The sequence below is a fragment of the Anser cygnoides genome, chromosome 2, assembly GCF_040182565.1.
Source record: "Anser cygnoides isolate HZ-2024a breed goose chromosome 2, Taihu_goose_T2T_genome, whole genome shotgun sequence".
Lineage (NCBI taxonomy): Eukaryota > Metazoa > Chordata > Aves > Anseriformes > Anatidae > Anser > Anser cygnoides.
Window position 1 is genome coordinate 24,065,172 of NC_089874.1, and position 14,416 is coordinate 24,079,587.

The following is a 14,416-nucleotide window of genomic DNA, read 5'->3' on the forward strand; positions in this document are numbered from 1 at the left end:
TTTAGCTTATTTGAAGTACCTCAGAAACTATTTAGTACAATGAAATGAGACATGATGAACTGCATTTAAGAGTTAGAAACCCTTGCTGAACACAGAAGAGAGAAAATCAACTATTTGTTTGTGTGATCTACTACTCTATGGGATAAACTCATATAAACAATCATACTTGCGTAATAAACCAAAAAACAGGCCAATTCATGGAAGAGTGTGGAGCCATTACTGACTCCTTATTAACTAAGTGCAAAGTTGTCTAAAATGCTCCTCCTGCTCCAGACTCCAGGCTTATACTCCAAGTGCTCCTCTGTGAAACAGGGTGTGAACAAATGTCTCATCCATTCCAAACCTCTGACAATAGGTACAAATGAGTAAAAACAGATGCTCTCTGCACCTGTTTGCATGTTCTTTACATGTTATACAGTTCGGAAGCATTTTCTTACAGATGTTTAATGATCCTATATTCTGGCTAATTCTCAGGGGTAATTAAAAATCTAGTTCTCCCTCAGCTCTGGGCTTCACGAAGATAGAGGAATTTTTGACTATAAATGAGATAAAAAATTGAAGATGGAAAACTAGGTCCATTAAAGAAGTGTTGAATATTAATCTGTAGTCTCTTAGGTTCCAGCTTTATTGTTCCAGCTAAAGTTGTACTATATGGAGGTGTTATTTGAGGATTTCCAGAAGAAAAAAAAATATATATATTAAAACAAATATAAACAAGAAACAAAATTTTAATTCTTTCTCTTTCCAAAACCCTTACTAAATTCACAAAGAATCCAAATTTAAGAGAATAAAATAGCACAATTAAATTAATATACAGCATTTTGGTTTGCCTTGCATGTATGAATTGCACTCATTTGTGGTTTAATTTGTTAGGAGAAGAGTCCTGATAGAGCCTACTAAAGGAAAATCCACTCTTGCATTCACTCATTGCTTTATTGTAGACCAATGTGAACACAAAATGTCCCAAGAATGCTTTAGGGGGATACAAGCTTCATTAGAAAGATAATCCACTGCAATATGATAAAACATAAGGTAGCTATTCACTCTACCATGGCACAGATGAGGACTTTATTTTAAACCCATAGCAGATTGAATTTTTGCATGATGTTTTCTTTAAACTGCCTTGCTTAATCTAGAAATACATTAAAACACTCATCTGCCAGCTGTGCTGGTTTCAGCTGTAGCAAATTGATGATTAGTATCCTCCTGACATTATTTTCTTCACATGGAATAAAAAACGACTGTCACAGGATTACAGAAGAGGAAAAAATCTAAAGTTCATTATGTCTTGTCTTTTGTTTTTTATTTTACCCTTGAATTATTTTAGTAATTAACAGGTCTGCTACAATTAAGCAGATTTGCAAATATCTCTAGTGCAGAAATGTAAAAAGCCATGTTTGCCAAGTTAAAAAAAAAAAAAAAAAAAAAAAAAAAACCTGCCACTAACATTTCAGTCTCACTGATTTGTAGAAATGCCTTCCATAGCAAACTAAAATGATTGCATTCAGTGTGACGGCTTGTGATGTTCTGTGATACATTGATGGTCAAATCCAGCCCACTGACTTCAGAAGAAGACAAGAATTTTTGACTATATCTGTTCTTCATGCTTAGTCTCCAAGGTCACTTCAAGAACTCTCTGTATCAGTTCAAGACTGGACTGGCTACACTTTGTATTTAAAGATCTGGATATACTGCTAAGTGGAAAGTGTTCAGTCTGCTAGGATTCTTTCTTTTCCTTTGATATAGATGACACAGGCATCAAAACCTCTGACCTAAATGCAAGCAAAAATGTTATTTTTATCCATATTATTTCTAAGCATATATTGCATACAATTTCTGAGCATAGCTGCTCACATGCCATGTTTACAGCCCTTAGTCCAGTTAAGCTACTGATATATTAGCAAGCAGTGCAGAACAGCAGAAGTGGCTTTATAAAGTGAAATAGCTGTTGAGGACCTGATCTGTTCATATTGAATGTTTTTTTCTACATGAAATTAGCTGTGTTCTGCTCTCACAAACTGACTTCCAATTTGCTACTGGCGGACTCCTGGGATGCATCTCCCATATAATTTCATACAAAGGTAATCAACCCAACCCAGTTCATGCACTGAGACTGCGCCACAGTGACAACCAAAGCACACTGCACAAGTACAAATCAGAAATTCATGAGATTCAATGGAGATCCATAAATATCCTCTAAGGTTTGATCCCTCCCTCAAAGCTAGAACCTCCTGGAGTCCTGCTCTATATTTCTGATGCCTGGACCTCAGCCATGGTAGGCTACACTGGATCCCACTTTACTTCTCATCACACCAGGTTGCATTACAAGATTTTCTTTTTTTTTTTTTGGCACAGCCCATCAGGATTAGGTTTCTACCAGAACAAATTACAGAACCGCTTTCAGCATGCCGCTTTACCTTTCACTTCAGAATGGGTGGGTGGGCTTCAGATATCTCATAAAAATCCCAGGTGAGACCTCTGCTACCTGTGTCCTCCTGACATGGCTTCTTTTGTAAAGAAGTTACAGGTTGAAGCTCAGTATGATGGTACTGAGCTTCTACCAGATACTACTAGATACTGATGGACACATATGTCCATCATCACTGACCTTCAGCAGCTGCCAGAAAGTATTTGCAGTAAGTGGAGCCTCCGTGGTTATTTTGTCCTTGGTCATTTTGCTGAAGCATCAGCAGCAGGACACAGCCAGGGCTGACTCTGACAGTAGTTTTGCAATGTGGGCACTCCTCTGTTTGATCGTAGTCCATTGTCTCTTTTCACATATATCATCAAAAAGCCATCGCATAGGTTTTTTTTTGCTTTTTCACCTAGGGGCAGATCTGAGTCAATGACCTTAAGATGAAGAGCTCTGTATTTCACTATCATGCTTCCCAAGAGATGTTGTAACACAGGCTGCTGAAATTCCTAAAAATAAAATTTGTCTAGACCATCATTGAACAAACTTCATTTTAACAGCAAACTAGCATTACTCTGGCTTACCCACACAGAGTGGCTTTACTTTTAAAGACAGAAATGTGGTCTTCACCCAGATCACTGCAAATATTTTTCCTGATGTTATTTTTTTCCTTCCTATCAGAAAAAGATCCAGCTCAAAGCTTTTTCAAAAGCAGGTAAGCAGGTAGGTGGAGAAAATTGATTTTTCTCCTATGACTTTAAATTAAAAAAAAAAAAAAAGCATGGCTTATAGAAGAATATCATCATACCACAGGCTGGTAAATAGACTAAGTCCATTGACATAGTTTCTACTTTTCTTCCACTAATCCAGGGGCAACATTAATGTCATCTGAAGTAATTGTGGAAAATCTGAAGTGTAGGCTGTTTGTGGCACTCAGACAGGAATGAGAATGGAGATGCAGCCTACAGTACAAATAACATAGCATCACAGTGAATATACATACTTAGCTTCCAAACTCCTGAAAGTGAAAGGGAAGAGTTAGAGGAGCTCTTAGAGAAGCAATAGGAAATGAGCCTTGGTATGGAAAGAGAGGTGAAAAAAAAAAATATATATATATATACATATATATATATATATGAAGCAGGGAAAAAATGAATAGCATGGCAACCAACTGAATATTTGAAATATCTTCTAGATACCTAGCTAGGATATAAGGAATAAATAGGAATAACTCAAAGGTTTAACTCTTTCATATTACTCGTATCACAAAAGCATAGTGGAATATAGTAAGTATACAAGGAAACCACCTTGAGAGAGGAGTACCTGAGAGATGCAATGGTAGAGGCGTTATTTATCACAAGTGCTTTCTGAACTTCAGAACAAATACCTGCAATGAAAAAGTTTTAATGTGTCTGGTTGAGATAAAAAGGAGGAAACAGCATTGTTGTGGTAATAACTCCACTATTAACCCAACAAGAGGCTGTTGAATACGGTTGTTCAGAGACAATGCAAAGAGAACTCAAGAGAGGTAGACCATCGGTGACTGGATAACTGGGATCATGACTTTCATGTCTGTATTTTGTAACAGCTACACAGTGGAGCAAAGAATGCTTGTTGTATGAATCGGAGACGATCTTTTCTTTGGAAGGTGGATGACTAGGACAAAAATGACTCTAAATTTTATTCTTGGTAAAGTGGAAAATAATTTGGTTTTCGGAGGCATTGTTGGTCAGAGAAAAAAGGGAGAAAAAAAGGCTAACAAAATAACATCATTGAGAAAGTACACATGAAGAGAAGGAATTTATTGATCAGGAATTTAGTATTGATAAACTGGTAAAAAAAAAAATGGTCGTTACTAGACATACTATGCCAAATACACAATAGAAGCATCAAAAAAGTCAAGTAGAAGGCATTTTAACTGCATTAGAAGCAATTTAGTGATCTGAAAATGGAAAAAGGAACTGCACAAAAAATGAAAACAGAGGCACATTCTTAAGGATATAAAAGAATTACTCAGATACATAGGTTAAACTCAGCAAGGCTAAACTGAGTTATAATTAACAAGGGATATAAGAAACAACAAGGAAAAAAAACTACAGACTGTACACATTAGACATGTAAAAGGAAGTATTAAAAAGGAGACTCGAGGAAGGCAGAGGTACCTAACACCTTCTTTCAATCTTCAAATAAATGTTAACTATGATCTAATTCTTAATTAAATTACATTTTTGAAGGAGATAGGCATGTCTTCCTGAATATGGGAAAGGACAGTGCAAAAAGATAGAGATTTTCAATTTAGCTTAGTCTGATGAATTTCAATTAAGTATATTTAACAGAGCGACCATAGTAATCTCTGAATCATAGCACTTACCTTGGAGAGCTGATGAAGGATAGTAGAATTCTCGGAGGATATAAAGAGGGCAATCACAATGTCACACTTAAAATGGGGAAATATTTCTGTACGGGGAGGTACAGACCAGTCCCTGTACTGTTCTTCCTTGAAAATTTCTGGGACAATATATTGAAAGAAAGAGAGAGAGAGAGAGAGAGAAAGAAAGAAAGAAAGAAGAGAGGAAGGAAGGAAGGAAGGAAGGAAGGAAGGAAGGAAGGAAGGAAGGAAGGAAGGAAGGAAGGAAGGAAGGAAGGAAGGAAGGAAGGAAGGAAGAGAAAAAGAAAGAAAGAAAGAAAGAAAGAAAGAAAGAAAGAAAGAAAGAAAGAAAGAAAGAAAGAAAGAAAGAAAGAAAGAAAGAAAGAAAGAAAGAAAGAAAGAAAGAAAGAAAATCCATTTATAAGTCACAAGAGAATAAGATGGTGATAAAAAGAGAAAACATGGATTTATCAACAACAAATCATGTCAAATCAACCTAATTTCCTTCTTTGATTACTGGCCTAGCTCAATAAGGAAAAAATCACAACTGTGATATATTTTGACTTTAGTAAGACTTTTCTAATATTGAGAATATATTCTAAAATTCTATTATACAAACCAAGGAATTAACATCTAACTGAAATCACTCACAGGTGAACTGAAAAAAAAAATAAAATAAAATAAAATAAAATAAAATAAAATAAAATAAAATAAAATAAAATAAAATAAAATAAAATAAAATAAAATAAAATAAAATAAAATAAAATATATAGAGAATGTGATCTATGAAGGAAAATTAAGGAAAACCAGATCAGTTTTGTTTAGTAAAGAACTGGGAGATTCATAACAGTTTCCAGCACATCAAAAATTTTTAGGAATGGGAAGATGATAATTATTATTCTGGGGAGATATATATGAAGGACAATACATAAATTTGAAATGCAGCATAACAGGTTTGGGGTTTGATATTGGAGCAAATATTTTTCGTTTTAAGAATAGCTGCAACACTTTAATGGACAGACTACTTCCTTTAGGCATCTAATACTTTTTCTCAGAGAAACAGTTTTCCTTCATTTGTTTGGAATAAGTGATGACAGCAATAGTTCAAAGATGTCCTGTTGCCTTCAAGGAACATTTGCTTCTTGGGTCAACCAACAGGCTGCCAAAATTTGAGAATTATGCACCAAACAGAAGGTGTAGTGTGTGCCTAAAATTTATGAGAAAGAAATTCCTTGTTCAGTAGCTACCTACCCTTGATCTCATTTGGAGCTCCCTGTCTGGTGTGAAAATTCCACATATACAGACTGTTCTGTTTTTATGTTTGCTCAGAACTGTCCAGACAGAACCATAAGGCATATAACTCTTTTTTAAGCTCCTATGGGATCCAGAATAATGCCTCAATTTCCAGAGGGTAGAGTCTAGTACACGTTTTCACCATATACCAACAGCACAATGAAAAAGAAAAAAAATCTCAAGCAGAAAAAGGCAACTAGACATCCTGTTCTTTATACCATAGTATTATGCTTTCAATACTGACCAAGTATGTCCTTGGGGAGCTCCTGTTACAATATTCTAGAAGGCTCCTCTAACCATCAGGTTAGAGGCTGGCCCTAAGCCAGGTTTGGAGTTCATGGAAAGTGGATATCCATTCACCTCGATAGAATTTCAGTCCAGAATAAAGGCTGAGTAACACTGTAGTATCTTTCACTGTGATCTTTTCATTTAGGTGAAAAAGAGTAAAAGCTGGCACTGAGTTCCCAGCAGACTGAATTTTCCCTGTACTCCAACATGTAGCACAATCAGTCCCCCGTGTGTAGGGCTTCCTAAGAGTTTTGTTAGACCTTATGAGTATTTCTCAAACTAATGACAGCCTTAATGCAAAAGCAAAGTCTAGTGAATGGAACTAACAGTATATCAATACTGATTAATAATAATATGATTTAGCATATTCACTGAACTACTCTGCATGCAAACTGTCCCTGACTTTCTGTTGTGGAGGGAAAAATATCAAATCAAAAAGGATCTAGAAAGTAGGCAGCCAAACAGAATAGCACATGACCTAAAAATAAGCCCTATTTCAACTGCTGTTTGCAGTATACAATATAGTCAAATCCATGTACTCTCAGATCTTTAGTATTCCTGGGCCCTACTTTAAAATGTCAGGAATTATTACAAAACTAAAATTGAATGCACTGATTATCTAACTCCCAAAATAGTAGTAAAAACCTACCATTTGAACAACCTTGTTCCCTTTGTAAGCCTCTGCATTCACACAGGTCAGTCACCATTGTTCATTCATTTCAAACAGCAGCCATTTGAACATTTATTTACATTTTCTGTTGTGTGAGGGTTTTTGGCTGTTGTTTTTGTTGTTGTTGTTATGTTTTCCTTAAAATAGAGCAGTTAATCTTGTGACATTTTTGTTTCTTCTATTTATAATCACTCACTGCGTTTTCCCAAATGTTTTCATTATTCAGAATTTTTGTTGAATTATTTCTTCAGATAACGTCTTTACTGTAGATTTGAAATAGGATCCTGGTATTACTATAAAAAGTCAGAGTTTCTGTGATTGGAGGCATGAAATACATATCTATCTTCTTCATCTCATCTAGGCCGTTATGTAAGGTTTCATATTTTTGGAGACCTTACAAAAATTGCAGATAAACAATATAAATATTCCATCTAATCACAACACAGTGGATACATCTTTCTTTCTTTCTTTCTTTCTTTCTTTCTTTCTTTCTGATGATGATGATGATGATGATGATGATGATGATGACAGGTATTTGCCCCTCATTTCAATGGTTTCCAAGAGTTTTCTGATTTTTCTAAACTCTGTTTGAGTTTTTGACTAGCTTGTATAGTCATTTAAAAAAGAGAGGAGAAGGTAAGGAATAAAAATGAGGTTAGAATAATGGCCTTTTAACCAGAGCTTTAGTGCATTTACAAAATGTTATTATCCAAAAGTGTTTGAAAGGACAAACACATATGTGAAAACCTGAAGCTGTCACAAAAAGGAATTACATTGCTGCAATATCTGTTTTAGAGTCCTGGTGATGTTCTGCTTTGCATCTCTGCTCACCTTTTGGTAAGAATCATAGAGTCATATAAAAGTTTACATTGTAACTTATCTAAAAGATCATCCTGGGGCAGGGACACCTCCCACCAGACCAGGCTGCTCAAAGCCCCATCCAACCTGGTCTTGAAGACTTCTAGGGATGGGGCATCCGCAGCTTCTCTGGGCAGCCTGTGCCAGTGCCTCACCAACCACATAGCAAAAAAAAATCTTCCTAATATCTAATTGGAATCTACCCTTTTTTAGTTTAAACACATTAGACCTTGTCCTGTCACTACACCCCCTGACAAAGTGTCCCTCCCCAGCTTCCCTGTAGGCCCCCTTTAGGTACTGGAAGGCCTCTGTAAGGTCTCCCTGGAGCCTTCTCTTCTGTAGGCTGAACAACCCCAACTCCCTCAGCCTGTCTTCACAGGAGAGGTGCTCCAGCTCTCTCTGGTCATCTTCATGGCCCTCCTCTGGACTTGATGTAACAGTTTAAGTCCTTCTTATTCTGGGGGCCCAGAACTAAATACAGTATTCAAGGTAAGGTCTCACGAGAGCAGAGTAGAGAGGAAGAATCACCTCCCTCGACCTGCTAGCCATATTTCTTTTGGTTCATCCCAGGATACAGTTGTCTTTGGGCTGCAAGCGCACGTTGCCTGAGGAACCAAGACTTTTTTTCCTTCTCCGTTTTCTTATTATTGCTTCGCCCCTTTCCAATTTATCATCTCCTTCCCTCATGTTCTTTCTCTTGCATAGGGCTCCACTGTCTGGAACAGCAACAGAAGACAGCTGACTGTTGGCCATGACAGCCCACCTATAGACTGGCCATGCACTCCAACTTTGAGGCAAGGTGCATCAGTCTTCCAAAGGGTAAACCACTGAAAGTACCTGTGATACAACTAAATGATTGTTTTTCTAGTGTTGGTTCACTACTTTTTCCTTTATATCCTCCTTTAAAGTACAAAGCAAAAGATTAGACTAGTAGCTTCAGTTCTGTAGAGTTAAAAAGCTCTGAAGGACTTCTTTTGCTGTATGATTTCCTTTCTTAAGAACTAATTCAGCTTACATACATTTTAGTGAATATGTGTTACATCAACAGTGGAAAAAAAGAAAAAGTCATCCAACTTTCTGCTTTTGAAATGCTCAAATATGTCCCTGCTAGTGATAAATGATAAAAAGATAAATAATAAAATCCTATATTTATCATAACATTTATAAATGCAACATTTCCACTAACATTTTCTCCACTCTGGGAAATTTCTACTGCATGCATTTCACATTGTCTCTAGATAATAATCGTATTATCATCAGTAGTGACTTCACTAGCCTGTGGCAGGTTATTCCTTTGCAGAGCTTCTCTCCAGACTACCAGACAGAGTTTTTACCATTTTTCAATGACATAAAGCACATGGAATAGCAGATGCCATAGCCTGCATGCCAGAATAATCCTATTCTTTCTATCTTTCTGTATTTGTGGTGAATCGGTGAAAACACACTAAGGAGATATGAAAAGAGTAAAGGAAAAAAACTTACTTAATAAAATATCTCTCACTGTAAAATAATATAAAAGCAATATTTTTACTTATATAAGCAATAAAAGCCTAAAAAATAACTTACTTTGAATATACATTTACACTTACATTACTGGCATCCTTTCATTTTATTATTGTCTTATTCAAAACTCCAGCTGTACACTCACATTCAAGAAAGTGTACTATTACCCAGCCAGGCTCAGATTTGAGCCTCAAAAGTTAAAGTTCACGTTATGTTCTTTAAAATCTCCCTTCTTTCGTTGTGCTCTGGAGCTTGCACAGAAACAGGTAGAACCAAAGTAATTGTGAATTATTCAAACAGTTAACAAGCAAGTAGTCAGAACATGTTTAACATGCAATGAATGTTCATGGACCAATGAAAGCCAAAGACAGTATCAGGTTTGCAGTTTCAGCTTAAAGCAGGATCTTCACCATGAAAGAAGTTAACAGGGGCCTGTCTGTTTCATGTATCTGATAGTGTCACACGTTTACAACACCAGCTACAGGTAAGACATCAGGCATGTGGTGAGATAACTTTCCTAAAAACACTGTCCTGTACTGAATGCTGTGATGTAATGAAATAATCACCCCTAATCCACTTTAACATAAAATCTGGGAAACAAAAGCAATCATGAGTTTTGAAGCATCAAAACTTGTTAATAACTTCCATGTTATTGGAACATCACGTAATGTTTCTATTATTTTTACAAGGACCCCATTTTTAACATTGTAGGGTGTCCTCTCATTATGGTGATCCATATCACTAAATGTATGGTTCATTTCAACACAGTGGAAAAAAGAGGAAGAAGAAGAAGAAGAAGAAGAAGAAGAAGAACAACAACAACAACAACAACAACAACAACAACAAGAGGAAGAGGAAGAGGAAGAGGAAGAGGAAGAGGAAGAGGAAGAGGAAGAGGAAGAGGAAGAGGAAGAGGAAAGAGGAAAGAGGAGGAGGAGAAGAAGAACAAGAACAAAAGAACAAGAACAAGGATGCTTTGGTTTAACCATTTTTACATTGAGTTGACTGTCATGCAACTTTTATGGCTCATGGCATCTTCCTTTTTTCTGTTTCAGGATGCTTGACAGTGCTGATGTTCAGTGTTATGTACTGATGTTACCTAGACCTTTGAATGAGGCCTCAGCAAAGCTCATACGTAGCCCTACATATCTACTGTTACTGCCATGCAAAACTAAGCTCTTAAAAATTATCTCTTTTCTGCACTAAGAGCTGAGGGTATGGTTTTGTGGCTCTGCATTTGAACTGCTGACTGTGGATGCTACACCAAAACTAGGAATGCATTCCCAGACTCAACGTATAGTGAAAACTTGCAGTGGGGCAAATTTAGACATTTTTATTCACATTGAGTAGAATTTCAATCCTCAGTTACCACCAGGAAAAGAAATGTGTGTATAAGTGTGTATGCGAAACACAAGAGTTTAGGAATAACCATTGCTTCAGTTACCACCAGGAAAAAGAAACAAGTGGGTATGGACATGCAAACACAAGAGGTTAGGAATAAACATAGCTATGCATGTCTGCTAGTGTTGATTCTGATAATCTATATGCTTGAAAAATACTAAGTGATGGGATTTTTCTCAAAATGAAATATAAATTGCATGTGCTAGGTATTAAATATACTTGTCTTGCTGACCATATGAACAGTAACATTTCTGTTTTTTTCATAGCATAAAAATATGTTTATGTTTTATTTATTAGTACTTAAAAGACTGAAGATATATTTGAGGTGATTGTGCCCCAGCTGTGGGTACTTCATTGGTACAAGAGGCATTTGCTTCTTTTAGATTGATTTTCAATAGAGCAAAATAGAATTTCTAAGTACAAATATAAAGAAAGGTGGCAGATGGTGAACATTATGAAAGGTAACTTTTATGAGACAAAATAATGGAAATCGCTTCTGACAGTGAAAATCAAGGAGTCAATAAAAGTTTCACTTTGTGGACAATCGAATGTTTTGGTGCAGAGAACTACTTAAAATATCTGAAATCTAATTCTCTGTCTCTTCTAAGAACCAAGAATTTAATAACTCTCTAAGAGCACATATGTTCAAGCACAAGTTTGAAGTAGGATACCAGGACCTTCTAAGTGGAATGTAGAATTTGGAGAAGTGGAACAGCTCAATGGTAGAAAATAAATCATTTTCTTGTGATTTTGTATGCTTTTGAGGGTTCTAGTTTCCTCCTCATACTATCTGAGCACCATAGACCAGGCTGTAGTTACATTTTGAAACAGAACAGATGGAAAGTTATAGTAGAAGTATTTGAAAGACTGGCATTCTTAGACAGCTACTTCAAACTTTCTAAACAAAAAGACATGGAATTGGGTAGGAATATTTGCATTAATTTTAGCAAATTTTGGTCCCATGCTGCCTGAAGAAAATGCTGGAAAAACTAAAAATGTGAAGGGAAGAAAAATCTAAATGTGACTGCTCACAAAGTTTTGCAGGATATAAATGTGTATTACAGGTAGTATGTTATGAGCAAATAGAAGATATGCCCACCGCTGTCTGTATAGAATTCAATAGTACCTGACAAAACCATGAAATATGTTCTGTTTTGCCAACTAGCTAAATGTCATTGTCATATGATGCTTTGAAGTGGGAAGGTCCCTGTTCTGCTGATATTTCCAGGTTACAAATGGCCATATAATGAAGCAGAATGACAACCACTATAATCCTTAGTAGGATTATAACAGATTATATTCTGTTACTTATTGTTATCTTTGTATCTTTCTTCTCTCTCTTTTTTTTTTTTTTTTGCTAGCATTCTACAGTCATTAAAATATTTATTTAAAAAAAAAAAAAAACATTTTCTGGCATTGTAGAACTATTCAACCTTTGTGTTAATGGACTTGCATGTCAGCTTTTGCAATATTAGGGAAGTCATTATGGCTATTTATTCATAGCAGACTGCAAAGCTTTGGAAATAGCAGGTATATACACATAAAAAAAATAGCACTAATTGTTGTCAAATGCAACATATAATCCCACTGCAGAATAACCCTGCAGACTATCTTGTAGTATCCCTACCTCTTGTCACTGATCCTCCCCAGCTCTAAACATGCTGACTGGAAAGTGGAAAGTGAGAGAATATCCAAGGACTCTTTTCACTTATTCAATTAGGCAGGACTGGGTACATTGAAATGAGTGAATTCTAATTTGAAATTCTTCTTAGGAGCTGTTAGAACAAGGTACATTGATGCTTACATTTAGACGAGATTCACCCATTTATTTCAGCATGTGTTCAGTTCCAAACACACACAGATTCATACTAAAAGAACTTTACAAACTGATTCTTTTGCAAGTTACTTTGCTAAAATTAAGTCACCAATAAAGTCAGATATATCTTTATATTAAAAAAAAAAAAAGATAGTCACAAGCTAAATTTATATCCAAGAAAAACCATAGCAAATCTATGAAGCATCCTGAATCCTAAAGAGATACACAGTAGTAAATTGCACTTTCTGTGGCTCTCAGAAATTCTTTCAAGTCTATACAAACACAAACACACACACACACATTTGAAGTCTTAAAGAAGTTTAGTAAAAATTAAGACTTACACTATCCCCAAGATACTGTTGAATAGCCAGGAAGAAAGACTCATGGTTCTTTCAGAAAAGTCTTTAATATTAACATTTTCTCAAAAGACAGGGGTCTTTATACATTAAACACATTAAAAGTACAGTGACCTGACTGCATTGTAATAAGAGCATACTGCAGCAAGCTTCATTCTGGCTGTGTTTATGTTTCAGTGCTAAATCCAGTGCTAATCAATGTACAAAATGAAAAAGTCTTTGTTCCAAAGAGCTAAAAAAAAATCAAAAAAGCAAATAATTTTAGTAGAATCTAAGATGAGGAAAGTATGATACAGTATGATCATACAGCATAAAAGTGAGATATTATATACATATATATATGGTAGGATTTATTTAGAAACAGTTTTTGAATGGTTAAAAAGAAAAAAATTTAAAAAATCTGGCTACACTAAAACAGAAAGAGAGGCTTTACTGTGTTAATCTCCCAGCACAACACACTTGCAGACTCTTCTTAAAGTGAATATGTTTTAATGCTGGTAAAGTTTACCCAACAAATGCTACAGGGAACATCAAAACCAAAACAACAAAAAGCTGATAATACTGTGAAACCTTCCAAGAATGGTCTGGACTTTGTCCAACCATCTCCCATTTTTTAGCTACCACTTTTCAAATTTCATATAATAAACTTAATTTTGAAACAGTATTATACAAGTTTATTTGATTTCCTGCACTTGCCTCCTGGCAAAGAAAACAAAAAATGAGCCAGAATTTACAAAGATGGCATGTATAGATAGGTGATTACAAAGCAGCACATCAATCTCATTCCATCATAGTGAAGAAATATGCATGGTGGGCATAGCTGCAACCAATGAATAAAATATTTAATTTGAACATCCTGAAAAATGAGACAAAAGTGAAGAAGGCAGTGATTTTGCATAAACAAATGAGTTTACCTCCATAAATGCTCTTAAGAGATTTTATTATGTACAGGGGAAAAAAAAAAAAAAAAAACTGCCATAGGATTTATTATTAAAAGAATCAAATTTTTTTTATTTTTTTTTTTATGCATAAGGAGAAGAGAAAGCAAATAGAATGCAGAAGCTATTCAGGCCCTGTTCCCACTAGAAAACAATATTCAATCAATATCTAGGGTGAGATGTTCAGTAGCTGTAAATCAACACGGTTTCCATTGGCATAATAGAAAGACATTGATTTACTCTACCTCAGAATCTGGCCCCTAGAATTTTACTCTAAGTGGGAAATACTTAAAAGTTAAGAAGTATTTGAGAGAAAGTTCATCTTGTAACATAACACATATACAAGCCAAGGATGTCAAGTATATACTAGGTAATTATCCACTCACAAGAAGATCCTTCACTATGATAGCAATTCACCCTAGGCAAAGTAGTTCAAAAACAAAAGATGGGGATTATCTGATTAGAGAGCTCAAGCAATCACATAAAGACATATGTCCAAACTTAGACATAAG